Consider the following 24,434-nt stretch of genomic DNA (forward strand, 5'->3'; position numbering starts at 1 on the left):
CTTTCGTGTTGAATGGTTTGGTTTTCATTTTTAACCCAAGCGGTGGACACTTCAAGCATGAAAGTTTACAATACTCCTGTACTGCTATCAAACTTTGCAGAGTCAGATCTGTAAATCTACTGGTTTTAGTTTGTAAAGCTTAATGCCATCCTATATTCTGTAAAGAAAATTATATCCTCTAATTCTTTTTAAAGTGTTTCAACAGCAGAGAATTTTTTTTCTCAATTGCACTATATTAGGGCTGTGGGAAATTAATATTTGATGACAAACAAGAGTAAAAGTCCTCTTTTTGGGGTAAAAACCCACAAAATGAGATGAAGATTAGAAAGCACTGCTGACATTCAAAATCAAGATTTTCCATTTACTAAATAGGCTCTTTGACCAACTAAGCCAAAGGACAAACAGGTGCGAAACATTAAAAAGCCTGCTTAGAGAGTTAAACAGCCCTAAACTGAGATAAAGAAGGAAAAGGACTGCTGGCATTCAAATTCAAGATTTTCTGTTTACTAAACAGGCTCTTTGACCAACTAAGACAAACAGGTGTGATACATTAGAAAGCCTGCTTAGAGAGTTAAGAAGCCCCAAACTGACATAAAGAAAGAATAGCACTGCTGGCATTCAAATTCAAGATTTTCTGTTTACTAAACAGGCTCTTTGACCAACTAAGCCAAAGGACATAAAGGTGAGATACATTGGATAAACGGATTAGAGATGCATAGATAGGAGGCATTTCAAAACTAAATCAACTGGTTTTACATTGTCATGCTTGATGCCATCTTTCTTCCTTTATATCTCTTAGATAGAAGAGATTTTTAATCTCACAATTGCACTATCAGTCACAAGTGAAACACCTATTTTTAAGATAGGAAGCTTCTTTGTGAGGAGATGAAAACAAGGCACTGCTGAGATTCGAACTCAGGATCTCCTGTTTACTAGACAGGCGCTTTAACCAACTAAGCCACAGCACCAGAAGATGGCATGCATTTGAAATCCAAGGAAGATTGAAGCACCAATCGAACATTCAACTGGTTAGGACAGCAAAACAATATTGAGCTTGAGTTCCATTCCACGTAGAGCAGAAACATGGAATAAGATTTCAATCTCAGTCATAACACTTAAGAAGCCAAGAAAATTTTGAAGAGCATTCATTTAAAAGACTGACAAATTTACAGAAGCTGTATCGAGGACAAAGGCTTTGAAGTTTTGCAATTGAATGAGCCATCTTTTAGCACAGCTGAAATTTGGGACTTGTTTTGCTTCCAAGTTATGACACAGAATAGACAGATTGAAGAAATGCCATGGCAAAACCAAAAGGAGGAAAAATTATGACTAATTGATATTAAAAACCTCAGCACTGGTTCATTTCTGATAGAGTTTTCCCCAAGCTAACTTCAAACAACAGGCACTGTAGTTGACGAGATAAGGCAACTCTGACAAAAGCCAACATACAATCTTCAGTGAAAAAACACTGACTGGTAAAAACCCTCTCAACATCTTCCCACCTAAACGCACAGGTGCTATGTAGACGAGGTGGCCGAGTGGTTAAGGCGATGGACTGCTAATCCATTGTGCTCTGCATGCATGGGTTCGAATCCCATCCTCGTCGGATTAAGCTGCTTCTTCTTTCGTGTTGAATGGTTTGGTTTTCATTTTTAACCCAAGCGGTGGACACTTTCGTGTTGAATGGTTTGGTTTTCATTTTTAACCCAAGCGGTGGACACTTCAAGCATGAAAGTTTACAATACTCCTGTGCTGCTATCAAACTTTGCAGAGTCAGATCTGTAAATCTACTGGTTTTAATTTGTAAAGCTTAATGCCATCCTATATTCTGTAAAGAAAATTATATCCTCTAATTCTTTTTAAAGTGTTTCAACAGCAGAGAATTTTTTTTCTCAATTGCACTATATTAGGGCTGTGGGAAATTAATATTTGATGACAAACAAGAGTAAAAGTCCTCTTTTTGGGGTAAAAACCCACAAAATGAGATGAAGAATAGAAAGCACTGCTGACATTCAAAATCAAGATTTTCCATTTACTAAATAGGCTCTTTGACCAACTAAGCCAAAGGACAAACAGGTGCGAAACATTAAAAAGCCTGCTTAGAGAGTTAAACAGCCCTAAACTGAGATAAAGAAGGAAAAGGACTGCTGGCATTCAAATTCAAGATTTTCTGTTTACTAAACAGGCTCTTTGACCAACTAAGACAAACAGGTGTGATACATTAGAAAGCCTGCTTAGAAAGTTAAGAAGCCCCAAACTGACATAAAGAAAGAATAGCACTGCTGGCATTCAAATTCAAGATTTTCTGTTTACTAAACAGGCTCTTTGACCAACTAAGCCAAAGGACATAAAGGTGAGATACATTGGATAAACGGATTAGAGATGCATAGATAGCAGGCATTTCAAAACTAAATCAACTGGTTTTACATTGTCATGCTTGACGCCATCTTTCTTCCTTTATATCTCTTAGATAGAAGAGATTTTTAATCTCACAATTGCACTATCAGTCACAAGTGAAACACCTATTTTTAAGATAGGAAGCTTCTTTGTGAGGAGATGAAAACAAGGCACTGCTGAGATTCGAACTCAGGATCTCCTGTTTACTAGACAGGCGCTTTAACCAACTAAGCCACAGCACCAGAAGATGGCATGCATTTGAAATCCAAGGAAGATTGAAGCACCAATCGAACATTCAACTGGTTAGGACAGCAAAACAATATTGAGCTTGAGTTCCATTCCACGTAGAGCAGAAACATGGAATAAGATTTCAATCTCAGTCATAACACTTAAGAAGCCAAGAAAATTTTGAAGAGCATTCATTTAAAAGACTGACAAATTTACAGAAGCTGTATCGAGGACAAAGGCTTTGAAGTTTTGCAATTGAATGAGCCATCTTTTAGCACAGCTGAAATTTGGGACTTGTTTTGCTTCCAAGTTATGACACAGAATAGACAGATTGAAGAAATGCCATGGCAAAACCAAAAGGAGGAAAAATTATGACTAATTGATATTAAAAACCTCAGCACTGGTTCATTTCTGATAGAGTTTTCCCCAAGCTAACTTCAAACAACAGGCACTGTAGTTGACGAGATAAGGCAACTCTGACAAAAGCCAACATACAATCTTCAGTGAAAAAACACTGACTGGTAAAAACCCTCTCAACATCTTCCCACCTAAACGCACAGGTGCTATGTAGACGAGGTGGCCGAGTGGTTAAGGCGACGGACTGCTAATCCATTGTGCTCTGCATGCATGGGTTCGAATCCCATCCTCGTCGGATTAAGCTGCTTCTTCTTTCGTGTTGAATGGTTTGGTTTTCATTTTTAACCCAAGCGGTGGACACTTTCGTGTTGAATGGTTTGGTTTTCATTTTTAACCCAAGCGGTGGACACTTCAAGCATGAAAGTTTACAATACTCCTGTGCTGCTATCAAACTTTGCAGAGTCAGATCTGTAAATCTACTGGTTTTAATTTGTAAAGCTTAATGCCATCCTATATTCTGTAAAGAAAATTATATCCTCTAATTCTTTTTAAAGTGTTTCAACAGCAGAGAATTTTTTTTCTCAATTGCACTATATTAGGGCTGTGGGAAATTAATATTTGATGACAAACAAGAGTAAAAGTCCTCTTTTTGGGGTAAAAACCCACAAAATGAGATGAAGAATAGAAAGCACTGCTGACATTCAAAATCAAGATTTTCCATATGCTAAATAGGCTCTTTGACCAACTAAGCCAAAGGACAAACAGGTGCGAAACATTAAAAAGCCTGCTTAGAGAGTTAAACAGCCCTAAACTGAGATAAAGAAGGAAAAGGACTGCTGGCATTCAAATTCAAGATTTTCTGTTTACTAAACAGGCTCTTTGACCAACTAAGACAAACAGGTGTGATACATTAGAAAGCCTGCTTAGAGAGTTAAGAAGCCCCAAACTGACATAAAGAAAGAATAGCACTGCTGGCATTCAAATTCAAGATTTTCTGTTTACTAAACAGGCTCTTTGACCAACTAAGCCAAAGGACATAAATGTGAGATACATTGGATAAACGGATTAGAGATGCATAGATAGGAGGCATTTCAAAACTAAATCAACTGGTTTTACATTGTCATGCTTGACGCCATCTTTCTTCCTTTATATCTCTTAGATAGAAGAGATTTTTAATCTCACAATTGCACTATCAGTCACAAGTGAAACACCTATTTTTAAGATAGGAAGCTTCTTTGTGAGGAGATGAAAACAAGGCACTGCTGAGATTCGAACTCAGGATCTCCTGTTTACTAGACAGGCGCTTTAACCAACTAAGCCACAGCACCAGAAGATGGCATGCATTTGAAATCCAAGGAAGATTGAAGCACCAATCGAACATTCAACTGGTTAGGACAGCAAAACAATATTGAGCTTGAGTTCCATTCCACGTAGAGCAGAAACATGGAATAAGATTTCAATCTCAGTCATAACACTTAAGAAGCCAAGAAAATTTTGAAGAGCATTCATTTAAAAGACTGACAAATTTACAGAAGCTGTATCGAGGACAAAGGCTTTGAAGTTTTGCAATTGAATGAGCCATCTTTTAGCACAGCTGAAATTTGGGACTTGTTTTGCTTCCAAGTTATGACACAGAATAGACAGATTGAAGAAATGCCATGGCAAAACCAAAAGGAGGAAAAATTATGACTAATTGATATTAAAAACCTCAGCACTGGTTCATTTCTGATAGAGTTTTCCCCAAGCTAACTTCAAACAACAGGCACTGTAGTTGACGAGATAAGGCAACTCTGACAAAAGCCAACATACAATCTTCAGTGAAAAAACACTGACTGGTAAAAACCCTCTCAACATCTTCCCACCTAAACACACAGGTGCTATGTAGACGAGGTGGCCGAGTGGTTAAGGAGATGGACTGCTAATCCATTGTGCTCTGCATGCATGGGTTCGAATCCCATCCTCGTCGGATTAAGCTGCTTCTTCTTTCGTGTTGAATGGTTTGGTTTTCATTTTTAACCCAAGCGGTGGACACTTTCGTGTTGAATGGTTTGGTTTTCATTTTTAACCCAAGCGGTGGACACTTCAAGCATGAAAGTTTACAATACTCCTGTGCTGCTATCAAACTTTGCAGAGTCAGATCTGTAAATCTACTGGTTTTAATTTGTAAAGCTTAATGCCATCCTATATTCTGTAAAGAAAATTATATCCTCTAATTCTTTTTAAAGTGTTTCAACAGCAGAGAATTTTTTTTCTCAATTGCACTATATTAGGGCTGTGGGAAATTAATATTTGATGACAAACAAGAGTAAAAGTCCTCTTTTTGGGGTAAAAACCCACAAAATGAGATGAAGAATAGAAAGCACTGCTGACATTCAAAATCAAGATTTTCCATATGCTAAATAGGCTCTTTGACCAACTAAGCCAAAGGACAAACAGGTGCGAAACATTAAAAAGCCTGCTTAGAGAGTTAAACAGCCCTAAACTGAGATAAAGAAGGAAAAGGACTGCTGGCATTCAAATTCAAGATTTTCTGTTTACTAAACAGGCTCTTTGACCAACTAAGACAAACAGGTGTGATACATTAGAAAGCCTGCTTAGAGAGTTAAGAAGCCCCAAACTGACATAAAGAAAGAATAGCACTGCTGGCATTCAAATTCAAGATTTTCTGTTTACTAAACAGGCTCTTTGACCAACTAAGCCAAAGGACATAAATGTGAGATACATTGGATAAACGGATTAGAGATGCATAGATAGGAGGCATTTCAAAACTAAATCAACTGGTTTTACATTGTCATGCTTGACGCCATCTTTCTTCCTTTATATCTCTTAGATAGAAGAGATTTTTAATCTCACAATTGCACTATCAGTCACAAGTGAAACACCTATTTTTAAGATAGGAAGCTTCTTTGTGAGGAGATGAAAACAAGGCACTGCTGAGATTCGAACTCAGGATCTCCTGTTTACTAGACAGGCGCTTTAACCAACTAAGCCACAGCACCAGAAGATGGCATGCATTTGAAATCCAAGGAAGATTGAAGCACCAATCGAACATTCAACTGGTTAGGACAGCAAAACAATATTGAGCTTGAGTTCCATTCCACGTAGAGCAGAAACATGGAATAAGATTTCAATCTCAGTCATAACACTTAAGAAGCCAAGAAAATTTTGAAGAGCATTCATTTAAAAGACTGACAAATTTACAGAAGCTGTATCGAGGACAAAGGCTTTGAAGTTTTGCAATTGAATGAGCCATCTTTTAGCACAGCTGAAATTTGGGACTTGTTTTGCTTCCAAGTTATGACACAGAATAGACAGATTGAAGAAATGCCATGGCAAAACCAAAAGGAGGAAAAATTATGACTAATTGATATTAAAAACCTCAGCACTGGTTCATTTCTGATAGAGTTTTCCCCAAGCTAACTTCAAACAACAGGCACTGTAGTTGACGAGATAAGGCAACTCTGACAAAAGCCAACATACAATCTTCAGTGAAAAAACACTGACTGGTAAAAACCCTCTCAACATCTTCCCACCTAAACACACAGGTGCTATGTAGACGAGGTGGCCGAGTGGTTAAGGAGATGGACTGCTAATCCATTGTGCTCTGCATGCATGGGTTCGAATCCCATCCTCGTCGGATTAAGCTGCTTCTTCTTTCGTGTTGAATGGTTTGGTTTTCATTTTTAACCCAAGCAGTGGACACTTCAAGCATGAAAGTTTACAATACTCCTGTACTGCTATCAAACTTTGCAGAGTCAGATCTGTAAATCTACTGGTTTTAGTTTGTAAAGCTTAATGCCATCCTATATTCTGTAAAGAAAATTATATCCTCTAATTCTTTTTAAAATGTTTCAACAGCAGAGAATTTTTTTTCTCAATTGCACTATATTAGGGCTGTGGGAAATTAATATTTGATGACAAACAAGAGTAAAAGTCCTCTTTTTGGGGTAAAAACCCACAAAATGAGATGAAGATTAGAAAGCACTGCTGACATTCAAAATCAAGATTTTCCATTTACTAAATAGGCTCTTTGACCAACTAAGCCAAAGGACAAACAGGTGCGAAACATTAAAAAGCCTGCTTAGAGAGTTAAACAGCCCTAAACTGAGATAAAGAAGGAAAAGGACTGCTGGCATTCAAATTCAAGATTTTCTGTTTACTAAACAGGCTCTTTGACCAACTAAGACAAACAGGTGTGATACATTAGAAAGCCTGCTTAGAGAGTTAAGAAGCCCCAAACTGACATAAAGAAAGAATAGCACTGCTGGCATTCAAATTCAAGATTTTCTGTTTACTAAACAGGCTCTTTGACCAACTAAGCCAAAGGACATAAAGGTGAGATACATTGGATAAACGGATTAGAGATGCATAGATAGGAGGCATTTCAAAACTAAATCAACTGGTTTTACATTGTCATGCTTGATGCCATCTTTCTTCCTTTATATCTCTTAGATAGAAGAGATTTTTAATCTCACAATTGCACTATCAGTCACAAGTGAAACACCTATTTTTAAGATAGGAAGCTTCTTTGTGAGGAGATGAAAACAAGGCACTGCTGAGATTCGAACTCAGGATCTCCTGTTTACTAGACAGGCGCTTTAACCAACTAAGCCACAGCACCAGAAGATGGCATGCATTTGAAATCCAAGGAAGATTGAAGCACCAATCGAACATTCAACTGGTTAGCGCAGCAAAACAATATTGAGCTTGAGTTCCATTCCACGTAGAGCAGAAACATGGAATAAGATTTCAATCTCAGTCATAACACTTAAGAAGCCAAGAAAATTTTGAAGAGCATTCATTTAAAAGACTGACAAATTTACAGAAGCTGTATCGAGGACAAAGGCTTTGAAGTTTTGCAATTGAATGAGCCATCTTTTAGCACAGCTGAAATTTGGGACTTGTTTTGCTTCCAAGTTATGACACAGAATAGACAGATTGAAGAAATGCCATGGCAAAACCAAAAGGAGGAAAAATTATGACTAATTGATATTAAAAACCTCAGCACTGGTTCATTTCTGATAGAGTTTTCCCCAAGCTAACTTCAAACAACAGGCACTGTAGTTGACGAGATAAGGCAACTCTGACAAAAGCCAACATACAATCTTCAGTGAAAAAACACTGACTGGTAAAAACCCTCTCAACATCTTCCCACCTAAACGCACAGGTGCTATGTAGACGAGGTGGCCGAGTGGTTAAGGCGATGGACTGCTAATCCATTGTGCTCTGCATGCATGGGTTCGAATCCCATCCTCGTCGGATTAAGCTGCTTCTTCTTTCGTGTTGAATGGTTTGGTTTTCATTTTTAACCCAAGCGGTGGACACTTTCATGTTGAATGGTTTGGTTTTCATTTTTAACCCAAGCGGTGGACACTTCAAGCATGAAAGTTTACAATACTCCTGTGCTGCTATCAAACTTTGCAGAGTCAGATCTGTAAATCTACTGGTTTTAATTTGTAAAGCTTAATGCCATCCTATATTCTGTAAAGAAAATTATATCCTCTAATTCTTTTTAAAGTGTTTCAACAGCAGAGAATTTTTTTTCTCAATTGCACTATATTAGGGCTGTGGGAAATTAATATTTGATGACAAACAAGAGTAAAAGTCCTCTTTTTGGGGTAAAAACCCACAAAATGAGATGAAGAATAGAAAGCACTGCTGACATTCAAAATCAAGATTTTCCATTTACTAAATAGGCTCTTTGACCAACTAAGCCAAAGGACAAACAGGTGCGAAACATTAAAAAGCCTGCTTAGAGAGTTAAACAGCCCTAAACTGAGATAAAGAAGGAAAAGGACTGCTGGCATTCAAATTCAAGATTTTCTGTTTACTAAACAGGCTCTTTGACCAACTAAGACAAACAGGTGTGATACATTAGAAAGCCTGCTTAGAGAGTTAAGAAGCCCCAAACTGACATAAAGAAAGAATAGCACTGCTGGCATTCAAATTCAAGATTTTCTGTTTACTAAACAGGCTCTTTGACCAACTAAGCCAAAGGACATAAAGGTGAGATACATTGGATAAACGGATTAGAGATGCATAGATAGGAGGCATTTCAAAACTAAACCAACTGGTTTTACATTGTCATGCTTGATGCCATCTTTCTTCCTTTATATCTCTTAGATAGAAGAGATTTTTAATCTCACAATTGCACTATCAGTCACAAGTGAAACACCTATTTTTAAGATAGGAAGCTTCTTTGTGAGGAGATGAAAACAAGGCACTGCTGAGATTCGAACTCAGGATCTCCTGTTTACTAGACAGGCGCTTTAACCAACTAAGCCACAGCACCAGAAGATGGCATGCATTTGAAATCCAAGGAAGATTGAAGCACCAATCGAACATTCAACTGGTTAGCGCAGCAAAACAATATTGAGCTTGAGTTCCATTCCACGTAGAGCAGAAACATGGAATAAGATTTCAATCTCAGTCATAACACTTAAGAAGCCAAGAAAATTTTGAAGAGCATTCATTTAAAAGACTGACAAATTTACAGAAGCTGTATCGAGGACAAAGGCTTTGAAGTTTTGCAATTGAATGAGCCATCTTTTAGCACAGCTGAAATTTGGGACTTGTTTTGCTTCCAAGTTATGACACAGAATAGACAGATTGAAGAAATGCCATGGCAAAACCAAAAGGAGGAAAAATTATGACTAATTGATATTAAAAACCTCAGCACTGGTTCATTTCTGATAGAGTTTTCCCCAAGCTAACTTCAAACAACAGGCACTGTAGTTGACGAGATAAGGCAACTCTGACAAAAGCCAACATACAATCTTCAGTGAAAAAACACTGACTGGTAAAAACCCTCTCAACATCTTCCCACCTAAACGCACAGGTGCTATGTAGACGAGGTGGCCGAGTGGTTAAGGCGATGGACTGCTAATCCATTGTGCTCTGCATGCATGGGTTCGAATCCCATCCTCGTCGGATTAAGCTGCTTCTTCTTTCGTGTTGAATGGTTTGGTTTTCATTTTTAACCCAAGCGGTGGACACTTTCATGTTGAATGGTTTGGTTTTCATTTTTAACCCAAGCGGTGGACACTTCAAGCATGAAAGTTTACAATACTCCTGTGCTGCTATCAAACTTTGCAGAGTCAGATCTGTAAATCTACTGGTTTTAATTTGTAAAGCTTAATGCCATCCTATATTCTGTAAAGAAAATTATATCCTCTAATTCTTTTTAAAGTGTTTCAACAGCAGAGAATTTTTTTTCTCAATTGCACTATATTAGGGCTGTGGGAAATTAATATTTGATGACAAACAAGAGTAAAAGTCCTCTTTTTGGGGTAAAAACCCACAAAATGAGATGAAGAATAGAAAGCACTGCTGACATTCAAAATCAAGATTTTCCATTTACTAAATAGGCTCTTTGACCAACTAAGCCAAAGGACAAACAGGTGCGAAACATTAAAAAGCCTGCTTAGAGAGTTAAACAGCCCTAAACTGAGATAAAGAAGGAAAAGGACTGCTGGCATTCAAATTCAAGATTTTCTGTTTACTAAACAGGCTCTTTGACCAACTAAGACAAACAGGTGTGATACATTAGAAAGCCTGCTTAGAGAGTTAAGAAGCCCCAAACTGACATAAAGAAAGAATAGCACTGCTGGCATTCAAATTCAAGATTTTCTGTTTACTAAACAGGCTCTTTGACCAACTAAGCCAAAGGACATAAAGGTGAGATACATTGGATAAACGGATTAGAGATGCATAGATAGGAGGCATTTCAAAACTAAATCAACTGGTTTTACATTGTCATGCTTGATGCCATCTTTCTTCCTTTATATCTCTTAGATAGAAGAGATTTTTAATCTCACAATTGCACTATCAGTCACAAGTGAAACACCTATTTTTAAGATAGGAAGCTTCTTTGTGAGGAGATGAAAACAAGGCACTGCTGAGATTCGAACTCAGGATCTCCTGTTTACTAGACAGGCGCTTTAACCAACTAAGCCACAGCACCAGAAGATGGCATGCATTTGAAATCCAAGGAAGATTGAAGCACCAATCGAACATTCAACTGGTTGAGCTTGAGTTCCATTCCACGTAGAGCAGAAACATGGAATAAGATTTCAATCTCAGTCATAACACTTAAGAAGCCAAGAAAATTTTGAAGAGCATTCATTTAAAAGACTGACAAATTTACAGAAGCTGTATCGAGGACAAAGGCTTTGAAGTTTTGCAATTGAATGAGCCATCTTTTAGCACAGCTGAAATTTGGGACTTGTTTTGCTTCCAAGTTATGACACAGAATAGACAGATTGAAGAAATGCCATGGCAAAACCAAAAGGAGGAAAAATTATGACTAATTGATATTAAAAACCTCAGCACTGGTTCATTTCTGATAGAGTTTTCCCCAAGCTAACTTCAAACAACAGGCACTGTAGTTGACGAGATAAGGAAACTCTGACAAAAGCCAACATACAATCTTCAGTGAAAAAACACTGACTGGTAAAAACCCTCTCAACATCTTCCCACCTAAACGCACAGGTGCTATGTAGACGAGGTGGCCGAGTGGTTAAGGAGATGGACTGCTAATCCATTGTGCTCTGCATGCATGGGTTCGAATCCCATCCTCGTCGGATTAAGCTGCTTCTTCTTTCGTGTTGAATGGTTTGGTTTTCATTTTTAACCCAAGCGGTGGACACTTCAAGCATGAAAGTTTACAATACTCCTGTACTGCTATCAAACTTTGCAGAGTCAGATCTGTAAATCTACTGGTTTTAGTTTGTAAAGCTTAATGCCATCCTATATTCTGTAAAGAAAATTATATCCTCTAATTCTTTTTAAAGTGTTTCAACAGCAGAGAATTTTTTTTCTCAATTGCACTATATTAGGGCTGTAGGAAATTAATATTTGATGACAAACAAGAGTAAAAGTCCTCTTTTTGGGGTAAAAACCCACAAAATGAGATGAAGATTAGAAAGCACTGCTGACATTCAAAATCAAGATTTTCCATTTACTAAATAGGCTCTTTGACCAACTAAGCCAAAGGACAAACAGGTGCGAAACATTAAAAAGCCTGCTTAGAGAGTTAAACAGCCCTAAACTGAGATAAAGAAGGAAAAGGACTGCTGGCATTCAAATTCAAGATTTTCTGTTTACTAAACAGGCTCTTTGACCAACTAAGACAAACAGGTGTGATACATTAGAAAGCCTGCTTAGAGAGTTAAGAAGCCCCAAACTGACATAAAGAAAGAATAGCACTGCTGGCATTCAAATTCAAGATTTTCTGTTTACTAAACAGGCTCTTTGACCAACTAAGCCAAAGGACATAAAGGTGAGATACATTGGATAAACGGATTAGAGATGCATAGAAAGGAGTCATTTCAAAACTAAATCAACAGGTTTTACAATGTCATGCTTGACGCCATCTTTCTTCCTTTATATCACTTAGATAGAAGAGATTTTTAATCTCACAATTGCACTATCAGTCACAAGTGAAACACCTATTTTTAAGATAGGAAGCTTCTTTGTGAGGAGATGAAAACAAGGCACTGCTGAGATTCGAACTCAGGATCTCCTGTTTACTAGACAGGCGCTTTAACCAACTAAGCCACAGCACCAGAAAATGGCATGCATTTGAAATCCAAGGAAGATTGAAGCACCAATCGAACATTCAACTGGTTAGTGCAGCAAAACAATATTGAGCTTGAGTTCCATTCCACGTAGAGCAGAAACATGGAATAAGATTTCAATCTCAGTCATAACACTTAAGAAGCCAAATAAATTTTGAAGAGCATTCATTTAAAAGACTGACAAATTTACAGAAGCTGTATCGAGGACAAAGGCTTTGAAGTTTTGCAATTGAATGAGCCATCTTTTAGCACAGCTGAAATTTGGGACTTGTTTTGCTTCCAAGTTATGACACAGAATAGACAGATTGAAGAAATGCCATGGCAAAACCAAAAGGAGGAAAAATTATGACTAATTGATATTAAAAACCTCAGCACTGGTTCATTTCTGATAGAGTTTTCCCCAAGCTAACTTCAAACAACAGGCACTGTAGTTGACGAGATAAGGCAACTCTGACAAAAGCCAACATACAATCTTCAGTGAAAAAACACTGACTGGTAAAAACCCTCTCAACATCTTCCCACCTAAACGCACAGGTGCTATGTAGACGAGGTGGCCGAGTGGTTAAGGCGATGGACTGCTAATCCATTGTGCTCTGCATGTATGGGTTCGAATCCTATCCTCGTCGGATTAAGCTGCTTCTTCTTTCATGTTGAATGGTTTGGTTTTCATTTTTAACCCAAGCTGTGGACACTTCAAGCATGAAAGTTTACAATACTCCTGTACTGCTATCAAACTTTGCAGAGTCAGATCTGTAAATCTACTGGTTTTAGTTTGTAAAGCTTAATGCCATCCTATATTCTGTAAAGAAAATTATATCCTCTAATTCTTTTTAAAGTGTTTCAACAGCAGAGAATTTTTTTTCTCAATTGCACTATATTAGGGCTGTGGGAAATTAATATTTGATGACAAACAAGAGTAAAAGTCCTCTTTTTGGGGTAAAAACCCACAAAATGAGATGAAGATTAGAAAGCACTGCTGACATTCAAAATCAAGATTTTCCATTTACTAAATAGGCTCTTTGACCAACTAAGCCAAAGGACAAACAGGTGCGAAACATTAAAAAGCCTGCTTAGAGAGTTAAACAGCCCTAAACTGAGATAAAGAAGGAAAAGGACTGCTGGCATTCAAATTCAAGATTTTCCATTTACTAAATAGGCTCTTTGACCAACTAAGACAAAGGACAATCAGGTGTGATACATTAGATAGCCTGCTTAGAGAGTTAAACAGCCCTAAACTGAGATAAAGAAGGAAGAGGACTGCTGGCATTCAAATTCAAGATTTTCTGTTTACTAAACAGGCTCTTTGACCAACTAAGACAAACAGGTGTGATACATTAGAAAGCCTGCTTAGAGAGTTAAGAAGCCCCAAACTGACATAAAGAAAGAATAGCACTGCTGGCATTCAAATTCAAGATTTTCTGTTTACTAAACAGGCTCTTTGACCAACTAAGCCAAAGGACATAAAGGTGAGATACATTGGATAAACGGATTAGAGATGCATAGATAGGAGGCATTTCAAAACTAAATCAACTGGTTTTACATTGTCATGCTTGACGCCATCTTTCTTCCTTTATATCTCTTAGATAGAAGAGATTTTTAATCTCACAATTGCACTATCAGTCACAAGTGAAACACCTATTTTTAAGATAGGAAGCTTCTTTGTGAGGAGATGAAAACAAGGCACTGCTGAGATTCGAACTCAGGATCTCCTGTTTACTAGACAGGCGCTTTAACCAACTAAGCCACAGCACCAGAAGATGGCATGCATTTGAAATCCAAGGAAGATTGAAGCACCAATCGAACATTCAACTGGTTAGCGCAGCAAAACAATATTGAGCTTGAGTTCCATTCCACGTAGAGCAGAAACATGGAATAAGATTTCAATCTCAGTCATAACACTTAAGAAGCCAAATAAATTTTGAAGAGCATTCATTTAAAAGACTGACAAATTTACAGAAGCTGTATCGAGGACAAAGGCTTTGAAGTTTTGCAATTGAATGAGCCATCTTTTAGCACAGCTGAAATTTGGGACTTGTTTTGCTTCCAAGTTATGACACAGAATAGACAGATTGAAGAAATGCCATGGCAAAACCAAAAGGAGGAAAAATTATGACTAATTGATATTAAAAACCTCAGCACTCGTTCATTTCTGATAGAGTTTTCCCCAAGCTAACTTCAAACAACAGGCACTGTAGTTGATGAGATAAGGCAACTCTGACAAAAGCCAACATACAATCTTCAGTGAAAAAACACTGACTGGTAAAAACCCTCTCAACATCTTCCCACCTAAACGCACAGGTGCTATGTAGACGAGGTGGCCGAGTGGTTAAGGCGATGGACTGCTAATCCATTGTGCTCTGCATGCATGGGTTCGAATCCCATCCTCGTCGGATTAAGCTGCTTCTTCTTTCGTGTTGAATGGTTTGGTTTTCATTTTTAACCCAAGCGGTGGACACTTCAAGCATGAAAGTTTACAATACTCCTGTACTGCTATCAAACTTTGCAGAGTCAGATCTGTAAATCTACTGGTTTTAGTTTGTAAAGCTTAATGCCATCCTATATTCTGTAAAGAAAATTATATCCTCTAATTCTTTTTAAAGTGTTTCAACAGCAGAGATTTTTTTTTCTCAATTGCACTATATTAGGGCTGTGGGAAATTAATATTTGATGACAAACAAGAGTAAAAGTCCTCTTTTTGGGGTAAAAACCCACAAAATGAGATGAAGATTAGAAAGCACTGCTGACATTCAAAATCAAGATTTTCCATTTACTAAATAGGCTCTTTGACCAACTAAGCCAAAGGACAAACAGGTGCGAAACATTAAAAAGCCTGCTTAGAGAGTTAAACAGCCCTAAACTGAGATAAAGAAGGAAAAGGACTGCTGGCATTCAAATTCAAGATTTTCTGTTTACTAAACAGGCTCTTTGACCAACTAAGACAAACAGGTGTGATACATTAGAAAGCCTGCTTAGAGAGTTAAGAAGCCCCAAACTGACATAAAGAAAGAATAGCACTGCTGGCATTCAAATTCAAGATTTTCTGTTTACTAAACAGGCTCTTTGACCAACTAAGCCAAAGGACATAAAGGTGAGATACCTTGGATAAACGGATTAGAGATGCATAGATAGGAGGCATTTCAAAACTAAATCAACTGGTTTTACATTGTCATGCTTGACGCCATCTTTCTTCCTTTATATCTCTTAGATAGAAGAGATTTTTAATCTCACAATTGCACTATCAGTCACAAGTGAAACACCTATTTTTAAGATAGGAAGCTTCTTTGTGAGGAGATGAAAACAAGGCACTGCTGAGATTCGAACTCAGGATCTCCTGTTTACTAGACAGGCGCTTTAACCAACTAAGCCACAGCACCAGAAAATGGCATGCATTTGAAATCCAAGGAAGATTGAAGCACCAATCGAACATTCAACTGGTTAGTGCAGCAAAACAATATTGAGCTTGAGTTCCATTCCACGTAGAGCAGAAACATGGAATAAGATTTCAATCTCAGTCATAACACTTAAGAAGCCAAATAAATTTTGAAGAGCATTCATTTAAAAGACTGACAAATTTACAGAAGCTGTATCGAGGACAAAGGCTTTGAAGTTTTGCAATTGAATGAGCCATCTTTTAGCACAGCTGAAATTTGGGACTTGTTTTGCTTCCAAGTTATGACACAGAATAGACAGATTGAAGAAATGCCATGGCAAAACCAAAAGGAGGAAAAATTATGACTAATTGATATTAAAAACCTCAGCACTGGTTCATTTCTGATAGAGTTTTCCCCAAGCTAACTTCAAACAACAGGCACTGTAGTTGACGAGATAAGGCAACTCTGACAAAAGCCAACATACAATCTTCAGTGAAAAAACACTGACTGGTAAAAACCCTCTCAACATCTTCCCACCTAAACGCACAGGTGCTATGTAGACGAGGTGGCCGAGTGGTTAAGGCGATGGACTGCTAATCCATTGTGCTCTGCATGTATGGGTTCGAATCCTATCCTCGTCGGATTAAGCTGCTTCTTCTTTCATGTTGAATGGTTTGGTTTTCATTTTTAACCCAAGCTGTGGACACTTCAAGCATGAAAGTTTACAATACTCCTGTACTGCTATCAAACTTTGCAGAGTCAGATCTGTAAATCTACTGGTTTTAGTTTGTAAAGCTTAATGCCATCCTATATTCTGTAAAGAAAATTATATCCTCTAATTCTTTTTAAAGTGTTTCAACAGCAGAGAATTTTTTTTCTCAATTGCACTATATTAGGGCTGTGGGAAATTAATATTTGATGACAAACAAGAGTAAAAGTCCTCTTTTTGGGGTAAAAACCCACAAAATGAGATGAAGATTAGAAAGCACTGCTGACATTCAAAATCAAGATTTTCCATTTACTAAATAGGCTCTTTGACCAACTAAGCCAAAGGACAAACAGGTGCGAAACATTAAAAAGCCTGCTTAGAGAGTTAAACAGCCCTAAACTGAGATAAAGAAGGAAAAGGACTGCTGGCATTCAAATTCAAGATTTTCCATTTACTAAATAGGCTCTTTGACCAACTAAGACAAAGGACAATCAGGTGTGATACATTAGATAGCCTGCTTAGAGAGTTAAACAGCCCTAAACTGAGATAAAGAAGGAAGAGGACTGCTGGCATTCAAATTCAAGATTTTCTGTTTACTAAACAGGCTCTTTGACCAACTAAGACAAACAGGTGTGATACATTAGAAAGCCTGCTTAGAGAGTTAAGAAGCCCCAAACTGACATAAAGAAAGAATAGCACTGCTGGCATTCAAATTCAAGATTTTCTGTTTACTAAACAGGCTCTTTGACCAACTAAGCCAAAGGACATAAAGGTGAGATACATTGGATAAACGGATTAGAGATGCATAGATAGGAGGCATTTCAAAACTAAATCAACTGGTTTTACATTGTCATGCTTGACGCCATCTTTCTTCCTTTATATCTCTTAGATAGAAGAGATTTTTAATCTCACAATTGCACTATCAGTCACAAGTGAAACACCTATTTTTAAGATAGGAAGCTTCTTTGTGAGGAGATGAAAACAAGGCACTGCTGAGATTCGAACTCTGTTTACTAGACAGGCGCTTTAACCAACTAAGCCACAGCACCAGAAGATGGCATGCATTTGAAATCCAAGGAAGATTGAAGCACCAATCGAACATTCAACTGGTTAGCGCAGCAAAACAATATTGAGCTTGAGTTCCATTCCACGTAGAGCAGAAACATGGAATAAGATTTCAATCTCAGTCATAACACTTAAGAAGCCAAATAAATTTTGAAGAGCATTCATTTAAAAGACTGACAAATTTACAGAAGCTGTATCGAGGACAAAGGCTTTGAAGTTTTGCAATTGAATGAGCCATCTTTTAGCACAGCTGAAATTTGGGACTTGTTTTGCTTCCAAGTTATGACACAGAATAGACAGATTGAAGAAATGCCATGGCAAAACCAAAAGGAGGAAAAATTATGACTAATTGATATTAAAAACCTCAGCACTGGTTCATTTCTGATAGAGTTTTCCCCAAGCTAACTTCAAACAACAGGCACTGTAGTTGACGAGATAAGGCAACTCTGACAAAAGCCAACATACAATCTTCAGTGAAAAAACACTGACTGGTAAAAACCCTCTCAACATCTTCCCACCTAAACGCACAGGTGCTATGTAGACGAGGTGGCCGAGTGGTTAAGGCGATGGACTGCTAATCCATTGTGCTCTGCATGCATGGGTTCGAATCCCATCCTCGTCGGATTAAGCTGCTTCTTCTTTCGTGTTGAATGGTTTGGTTTTCATTTTTAACCCAAGCGGTGGACACTTCAAGCATGAAAGTTTACAATACTCCTGTGCTGCTATCAAACTTTGCAGAGTCAGATCTGTAAATCTACTGGTTTTAATTTGTAAAGCTTAATGCCATCCTATATTCTGTAAAGAAAATTATATCCTCTAATTCTTTTTAAAGTGTTTCAACAGCAGAGGATTTTTTTTCTCAATTGCACTATATTAGGGCTGTGGGAAATTAATATTTGATGACAAACAAGAGTAAAAGTCCTCTTTTTGGGGTAAAAACCCACAAAATGAGATGAAGAATAGAAAGCACTGCTGACATTCAAAATCAAGATTTTCCATTTACTAAATAGGCTCTTTGACCAACTAAGCCAAAGGACAAACAGGTGCGAAACATTAAAAAGCCTGCTTAGAGAGTTAAACAGCCCTAAACTGAGATAAAGAAGGAAAAGGACTGCTGGCATTCAAATTCAAGATTTTCCATTTACTAAATAGGCTCTTTGACCAACTAAGACAAAGGACAATCAGGTGTGATACATTGGAAAGCCTGCTTAGAGAGTTAAACAGCCCTAAACTGAGATAAAGAAGGAAGAGGACTGCTGGCATTCAAATTCAAGATTTTCTGTTTACTAAACAGGCTCTTTGACCAACTAAGACAAACAGGTGTGATACATTAGAAAGCCTGCTTAGAGAGTTAAGAAGCCCCAAACTGACATAAAGAAAGAATAGCACTGCTGGCATTCAAATTCAAGATTTTCTGTTTACTAAACAGGCTCTTTGACCAACTAAGCCAAAGGACATAAAGGTGAGATACATTGGATAAACGGATTAGAGATGCATAGATAGGAGGCATTTCAAAACTAAATCAACTGGTTTTACATTGTCATGCTTGACGCCATCTTTCTTCCTTTATATCTCTTAGATAGAAGAGATTTTTAATCTCACAATTGCACTATCAGTCACAAGTGAAACACCTATTTTTAAGATAGGAAGCTTCTTTGTGAGGAGATGAAAACAAGGCACTGCTGAGATTCGAACTCAGGATCTCCTGTTTACTAGACAGGCGCTTTAACCAACTAAGCCACAGCACCAGAAGATGGCATGCATTTGAAATCCAAGGAAGATTGAAGCACCAATCGAACATTCAACTGGTTAGCGCAGCAAAACAATATTGAGCTTGAGTTCCATTCCACGTAGAGCAGAAACATGGAATAAGATTTCAATCTCAGTCATAACACTTAAGAAGCCAAATAAATTTTGAAGAGCATTCATTTAAAAGACTGACAAATTTACAGAAGCTGTATCGAGGACAAAGGCTTTGAAGTTTTGCAATTGAATGAGCCATCTTTTAGCACAGCTGAAATTTGGGACTTGTTTTGCTTCCAAGTTATGACACAGAATAGACAGATTGAAGAAATGCCATGGCAAAACCAAAAGGAGGAAAAATTATGACTAATTGATATTAAAAACCTCAGCACTCGTTCATTTCTGATAGAGTTTTCCCCAAGCTAACTTCAAACAACAGGCACTGTAGTTGATGAGATAAGGCAACTCTGACAAAAGCCAACATACAATCTTCAGTGAAAAAACACTGACTGGTAAAAACCCTCTCAACATCTTCCCACCTAAACGCACAGGTGCTATGTAGACGAGGTGGCCGAGTGGTTAAGGCGATGGACTGCTAATCCATTGTGCTCTGCATGCATGGGTTCGAATCCCATCCTCGTCGGATTAAGCTGCTTCTTCTTTCGTGTTGAATGGTTTGGTTTTCATTTTTAACCCAAGCGGTGGACACTTCAAGCATGAAAGTTTACAATACTCCTGTACTGCTATCAAACTTTGCAGAGTCAGATCTGTAAATCTACTGGTTTTAGTTTGTAAAGCTTAATGCCATCCTATATTCTGTAAAGAAAATTATATCCTCTAATTCTTTTTAAAGTGTTTCAACAGCAGAGATTTTTTTTTCTCAATTGCACTATATTAGGGCTGTGGGAAATTAATATTTGATGACAAACAAGAGTAAAAGTCCTCTTTTTGGGGTAAAAACCCACAAAATGAGATGAAGATTAGAAAGCACTGCTGACATTCAAAATCAAGATTTTCCATTTACTAAATAGGCTCTTTGACCAACTAAGCCAAAGGACAAACAGGTGCGAAACATTAAAAAGCCTGCTTAGAGAGTTAAACAGCCCTAAACTGAGATAAAGAAGGAAAAGGACTGCTGGCATTCAAATTCAAGATTTTCTGTTTACTAAACAGGCTCTTTGACCAACTAAGACAAACAGGTGTGATACATTAGAAAGCCTGCTTAGAGAGTTAAGAAGCCCCAAACTGACATAAAGAAAGAATAGCACTGCTGGCATTCAAATTCAAGATTTTCTGTTTACTAAACAGGCTCTTTGACCAACTAAGCCAAAGGACATAAAGGTGAGATACCTTGGATAAACGGATTAGAGATGCATAGATAGGAGGCATTTCAAAACTAAATCAACTGGTTTTACATTGTCATGCTTGACGCCATCTTTCTTCCTTTATATCTCTTAGATAGAAGAGATTTTTAATCTCACAATTGCACTATCAGTCACAAGTGAAACACCTATTTTTAAGATAGGAAGCTTCTTTGTGAGGAGATGAAAACAAGGCACTGCTGAGATTCGAACTCAGGATCTCCTGTTTACTAGACAGGCGCTTTAACCAACTAAGCCACAGCACCAGAAAATGGCATGCATTTGAAATCCAAGGAAGATTGAAGCACCAATCGAACATTCAACTGGTTAGTGCAGCAAAACAATATTGAGCTTGAGTTCCATTCCACGTAGAGCAGAAACATGGAATAAGATTTCAATCTCAGTCATAACACTTAAGAAGCCAAATAAATTTTGAAGAGCATTCATTTAAAAGACTGACAAATTTACAGAAGCTGTATCGAGGACAAAGGCTTTGAAGTTTTGCAATTGAATGAGCCATCTTTTAGCACAGCTGAAATTTGGGACTTGTTTTGCTTCCAAGTTATGACACAGAATAGACAGATTGAAGAAATGCCATGGCAAAACCAAAAGGAGGAAAAATTATGACTAATTGATATTAAAAACCTCAGCACTGGTTCATTTCTGATAGAGTTTTCCCCAAGCTAACTTCAAACAACAGGCACTGTAGTTGACGAGATAAGGCAACTCTGACAAAAGCCAACATACAATCTTCAGTGAAAAAACACTGACTGGTAAAAACCCTCTCAACATCTTCCCACCTAAACGCACAGGTGCTATGTAGACGAGGTGGCCGAGTGGTTAAGGCGATGGACTGCTAATCCATTGTGCTCTGCATGTATGGGTTCGAATCCTATCCTCGTCGGATTAAGCTGCTTCTTCTTTCATGTTGAATGGTTTGGTTTTCATTTTTAACCCAAGCTGTGGACACTTCAAGCATGAAAGTTTACAATACTCCTGTACTGCTATCAAACTTTGCAGAGTCAGATCTGTAAATCTACTGGTTTTAGTTTGTAAAGCTTAATGCCATCCTATATTCTGTAAAGAAAATTATATCCTCTAATTCTTTTTAAAGTGTTTCAACAGCAGAGAATTTTTTTTCTCAATTGCACTATATTAGGGCTGTGGGAAATTAATATTTGATGACAAACAAGAGTAAAAGTCCTCTTTTTGGGGTAAAAACCCACAAAATGAGATGAAGATTAGAAAGCACTGCTGACATTCAAAATCAAGATTTTCCATTTACTAAATAGGCTCTTTGACCAACTAAGCCAAAGGACAAACAGGTGCGAAACATTAAAAAGCCTGCTTAGAGAGTTAAACAGCCCTAAACTGAGATAAAGAAGGAAAAGGACTGCTGGCATTCAAATTCAAGATTTTCCATTTACTAAATAGGCTCTTTGACCAACTAAGACAAAGGACAATCAGGTGTGATACATTAGATAGCCTGCTTAGAGAGTTAAACAGCCCTAAACTGAGATAAAGAAGGAAGAGGACTGCTGGCATTCAAATTCAAGATTTTCTGTTTACTAAACAGGCTCTTTGACCAACTAAGACAAACAGGTGTGATACATTAGAAAGCCTGCTTAGAGAGTTAAGAAGCCCCAAACTGACATAAAGAAAGAATAGCACTGCTGGCATTCAAATTCAAGATTTTCTGTTTACTAAACAGGCTCTTTGACCAACTAAGCCAAAGGACATAAAGGTGAGATACATTGGATAAACGGATTAGAGATGCATAGATAGGAGGCATTTCAAAACTAAATCAACTGGTTTTACATTGTCATGCTTGACGCCATCTTTCTTCCTTTATATCTCTTAGATAGAAGAGATTTTTAATCTCACAATTGCACTATCAGTCACAAGTGAAACACCTATTTTTAAGATAGGAAGCTTCTTTGTGAGGAGATGAAAACAAGGCACTGCTGAGATTCGAACTCTGTTTACTAGACAGGCGCTTTAACCAACTAAGCCACAGCACCAGAAGATGGCATGCATTTGAAATCCAAGGAAGATTGAAGCACCAATCGAACATTCAACTGGTTAGCGCAGCAAAACAATATTGAGCTTGAGTTCCATTCCACGTAGAGCAGAAACATGGAATAAGATTTCAATCTCAGTCATAACACTTAAGAAGCCAAATAAATTTTGAAGAGCATTCATTTAAAAGACTGACAAATTTACAGAAGCTGTATCGAGGACAAAGGCTTTGAAGTTTTGCAATTGAATGAGCCATCTTTTAGCACAGCTGAAATTTGGGACTTGTTTTGCTTCCAAGTTATGACACAGAATAGACAGATTGAAGAAATGCCATGGCAAAACCAAAAGGAGGAAAAATTATGACTAATTGATATTAAAAACCTCAGCACTGGTTCATTTCTGATAGAGTTTTCCCCAAGCTAACTTCAAACAACAGGCACTGTAGTTGACGAGATAAGGCAACTCTGACAAAAGCCAACATACAATCTTCAGTGAAAAAACACTGACTGGTAAAAACCCTCTCAACATCTTCCCACCTAAACGCACAGGTGCTATGTAGACGAGGTGGCCGAGTGGTTAAGGCGATGGACTGCTAATCCATTGTGCTCTGCATGCATGGGTTCGAATCCCATCCTCGTCGGATTAAGCTGCTTCTTCTTTCGTGTTGAATGGTTTGGTTTTCATTTTTAACCCAAGCGGTGGACACTTCAAGCATGAAAGTTTACAATACTCCTGTGCTGCTATCAAACTTTGCAGAGTCAGATCTGTAAATCTACTGGTTTTAATTTGTAAAGCTTAATGCCATCCTATATTCTGTAAAGAAAATTATATCCTCTAATTCTTTTTAAAGTGTTTCAACAGCAGAGGATTTTTTTTCTCAATTGCACTATATTAGGGCTGTGGGAAATTAATATTTGATGACAAACAAGAGTAAAAGTCCTCTTTTTGGGGTAAAAACCCACAAAATGAGATGAAGAATAGAAAGCACTGCTGACATTCAAAATCAAGATTTTCCATTTACTAAATAGGCTCTTTGACCAACTAAGCCAAAGGACAAACAGGTGCGAAACATTAAAAAGCCTGCTTAGAGAGTTAAACAGCCCTAAACTGAGATAAAGAAGGAAAAGGACTGCTGGCATTCAAATTCAAGATTTTCCATTTACTAAATAGGCTCTTTGACCAACTAAGACAAAGGACAATCAGGTGTGATACATTGGAAAGCCTGCTTAGAGAGTTAAACAGCCCTAAACTGAGATAAAGAAGGAAGAGGACTGCTGGCATTCAAATTCAAGATTTTCTGTTTACTAAACAGGCTCTTTGACCAACTAAGACAAACAGGTGTGATACATTAGAAAGCCTGCTTAGAGAGTTAAGAAGCCCCAAACTGACATAAAGAAAGAATAGCACTGCTGGCATTCAAATTCAAGATTTTCTGTTTACTAAACAGCCTCTTTGACCAACTAAGCCAAAGGACATAAAGGTGAGATACATTGGATAAACGGATTAGAGATGCATAGATAGGAGGCATTTCAAAACTAAATCAACTGGTTTTACATTGTCATGCTTGACGCCATCTTTCTTCCTTTATATCTCTTAGATAGAAGAG

The 24,434-nt window shown here is 37.7% G+C and overlaps 20 non-coding genes across 20 annotated transcripts; 8 read left to right on the forward strand and 12 right to left on the reverse strand.

Moving 5' to 3' along the window:
* Nucleotides 1-894: 894 nt before the first annotated feature.
* Nucleotides 895-968, reverse strand: TRNAT-AGU (transfer RNA threonine (anticodon AGU)). Its single transcript has one exon. It is a non-coding gene; the product is annotated as a tRNA-Thr (tRNA).
* Nucleotides 969-1,524: 556 nt separating this feature from the next.
* Nucleotides 1,525-1,606, forward strand: TRNAS-GCU (transfer RNA serine (anticodon GCU)). Its single transcript has one exon. It is a non-coding gene; the product is annotated as a tRNA-Ser (tRNA).
* Nucleotides 1,607-2,565: 959 nt separating this feature from the next.
* On the reverse strand, nt 2,566-2,639 carry TRNAT-AGU (transfer RNA threonine (anticodon AGU)). The gene has a single exon. It is a non-coding gene; the product is annotated as a tRNA-Thr (tRNA).
* Nucleotides 2,640-3,195: 556 nt separating this feature from the next.
* TRNAS-GCU (transfer RNA serine (anticodon GCU)) lies at nt 3,196-3,277 on the forward strand. Its single transcript has one exon. It is a non-coding gene; the product is annotated as a tRNA-Ser (tRNA).
* Nucleotides 3,278-4,236: 959 nt separating this feature from the next.
* TRNAT-AGU (transfer RNA threonine (anticodon AGU)) lies at nt 4,237-4,310 on the reverse strand. Its single transcript has one exon. It is a non-coding gene; the product is annotated as a tRNA-Thr (tRNA).
* Nucleotides 4,311-5,907: 1,597 nt separating this feature from the next.
* On the reverse strand, nt 5,908-5,981 carry TRNAT-AGU (transfer RNA threonine (anticodon AGU)). Its single transcript has one exon. It is a non-coding gene; the product is annotated as a tRNA-Thr (tRNA).
* A 1,548-nt stretch (nt 5,982-7,529) lies between these two features.
* Nucleotides 7,530-7,603, reverse strand: TRNAT-AGU (transfer RNA threonine (anticodon AGU)). Its single transcript has one exon. It is a non-coding gene; the product is annotated as a tRNA-Thr (tRNA).
* Nucleotides 7,604-8,159: 556 nt separating this feature from the next.
* On the forward strand, nt 8,160-8,241 carry TRNAS-GCU (transfer RNA serine (anticodon GCU)). Its single transcript has one exon. It is a non-coding gene; the product is annotated as a tRNA-Ser (tRNA).
* A 959-nt stretch (nt 8,242-9,200) lies between these two features.
* Nucleotides 9,201-9,274, reverse strand: TRNAT-AGU (transfer RNA threonine (anticodon AGU)). Its single transcript has one exon. It is a non-coding gene; the product is annotated as a tRNA-Thr (tRNA).
* Nucleotides 9,275-9,830: 556 nt separating this feature from the next.
* Nucleotides 9,831-9,912, forward strand: TRNAS-GCU (transfer RNA serine (anticodon GCU)). The gene has a single exon. It is a non-coding gene; the product is annotated as a tRNA-Ser (tRNA).
* Nucleotides 9,913-10,871: 959 nt separating this feature from the next.
* On the reverse strand, nt 10,872-10,945 carry TRNAT-AGU (transfer RNA threonine (anticodon AGU)). Its single transcript has one exon. It is a non-coding gene; the product is annotated as a tRNA-Thr (tRNA).
* A 1,529-nt stretch (nt 10,946-12,474) lies between these two features.
* On the reverse strand, nt 12,475-12,548 carry TRNAT-AGU (transfer RNA threonine (anticodon AGU)). The gene has a single exon. It is a non-coding gene; the product is annotated as a tRNA-Thr (tRNA).
* A 1,690-nt stretch (nt 12,549-14,238) lies between these two features.
* On the reverse strand, nt 14,239-14,312 carry TRNAT-AGU (transfer RNA threonine (anticodon AGU)). Its single transcript has one exon. It is a non-coding gene; the product is annotated as a tRNA-Thr (tRNA).
* A 556-nt stretch (nt 14,313-14,868) lies between these two features.
* TRNAS-GCU (transfer RNA serine (anticodon GCU)) lies at nt 14,869-14,950 on the forward strand. The gene has a single exon. It is a non-coding gene; the product is annotated as a tRNA-Ser (tRNA).
* Nucleotides 14,951-15,860: 910 nt separating this feature from the next.
* Nucleotides 15,861-15,934, reverse strand: TRNAT-AGU (transfer RNA threonine (anticodon AGU)). Its single transcript has one exon. It is a non-coding gene; the product is annotated as a tRNA-Thr (tRNA).
* Nucleotides 15,935-18,245: 2,311 nt separating this feature from the next.
* On the forward strand, nt 18,246-18,327 carry TRNAS-GCU (transfer RNA serine (anticodon GCU)). The gene has a single exon. It is a non-coding gene; the product is annotated as a tRNA-Ser (tRNA).
* A 1,052-nt stretch (nt 18,328-19,379) lies between these two features.
* On the reverse strand, nt 19,380-19,453 carry TRNAT-AGU (transfer RNA threonine (anticodon AGU)). Its single transcript has one exon. It is a non-coding gene; the product is annotated as a tRNA-Thr (tRNA).
* Nucleotides 19,454-20,009: 556 nt separating this feature from the next.
* Nucleotides 20,010-20,091, forward strand: TRNAS-GCU (transfer RNA serine (anticodon GCU)). Its single transcript has one exon. It is a non-coding gene; the product is annotated as a tRNA-Ser (tRNA).
* Nucleotides 20,092-21,001: 910 nt separating this feature from the next.
* On the reverse strand, nt 21,002-21,075 carry TRNAT-AGU (transfer RNA threonine (anticodon AGU)). Its single transcript has one exon. It is a non-coding gene; the product is annotated as a tRNA-Thr (tRNA).
* A 2,311-nt stretch (nt 21,076-23,386) lies between these two features.
* Nucleotides 23,387-23,468, forward strand: TRNAS-GCU (transfer RNA serine (anticodon GCU)). The gene has a single exon. It is a non-coding gene; the product is annotated as a tRNA-Ser (tRNA).
* Nucleotides 23,469-24,434: the final 966 nt, after the last annotated feature.

The sequence above is a fragment of the Dendrobates tinctorius genome, unplaced genomic scaffold (assembly GCF_039654945.1).
Source record: "Dendrobates tinctorius isolate UK_male_01 unplaced genomic scaffold, ASM3965494v1 ptg000254l, whole genome shotgun sequence".
In the NCBI taxonomy this organism is placed as follows: domain Eukaryota; kingdom Metazoa; phylum Chordata; class Amphibia; order Anura; family Dendrobatidae; genus Dendrobates; species Dendrobates tinctorius.